Source organism: Alligator sinensis, unplaced genomic scaffold (genome assembly GCF_000455745.1).
Source record: "Alligator sinensis unplaced genomic scaffold, ASM45574v1 scaffold1083_1, whole genome shotgun sequence".
Lineage (NCBI taxonomy): Eukaryota > Metazoa > Chordata > Crocodylia > Alligatoridae > Alligator > Alligator sinensis.
In genome coordinates, this window is record NW_005842644.1 from 308,284 (window position 1) to 308,690 (window position 407).

General features: G+C 63.1%; 1 protein-coding gene across 1 annotated transcript in view; it reads right to left on the reverse strand.

Annotated features, from left to right (window-relative positions):
- SND1 (staphylococcal nuclease and tudor domain containing 1) overlaps window positions 1–407 on the reverse strand; it is a gene marked incomplete at its 3' end in the record, with an annotated part of 220,382 nt that overhangs the window by 117,843 nt on the left and 102,132 nt on the right. The gene's annotated exons all lie outside the window — the stretch shown is intronic.

Consider the following 407-nt stretch of genomic DNA (forward strand, 5'->3'; position numbering starts at 1 on the left):
TGTACAACCTTGACCTGGGCGCCGAGACCCGCCGGGTGGGGGATGCTCATGGCAGCAGCCATGGGGTCGCGGGCCCTACCTCTGCCCTTTGCTTTGGGGCCATCTGATGTTGCTTCTGGCCAGGGCTCCCCTCGGCCGACCGGAAGGGTGGAAACTGCAGGCTCCCAGAGCTGCCCCAATCTCTCCTTGCCTGCAAGGATAAAAGGCCCGTTGCAGCCCCCACACCTTGCAACATAGGGTTCAGGGGGGAAGAGTGGGGGATTGCAGCTCGCTTCCAGTTCTCAGTGCCCAGGGAAAGGGAGGAGCAGACTGAGAGCAGCAGTTTGCTCCCAGGGAAGCCATGAAAGCAAGACGGGGGGTTGGAGCTGGGCACAGCCAAGGACGGCATGGAAAGGCCCGGGGGATCC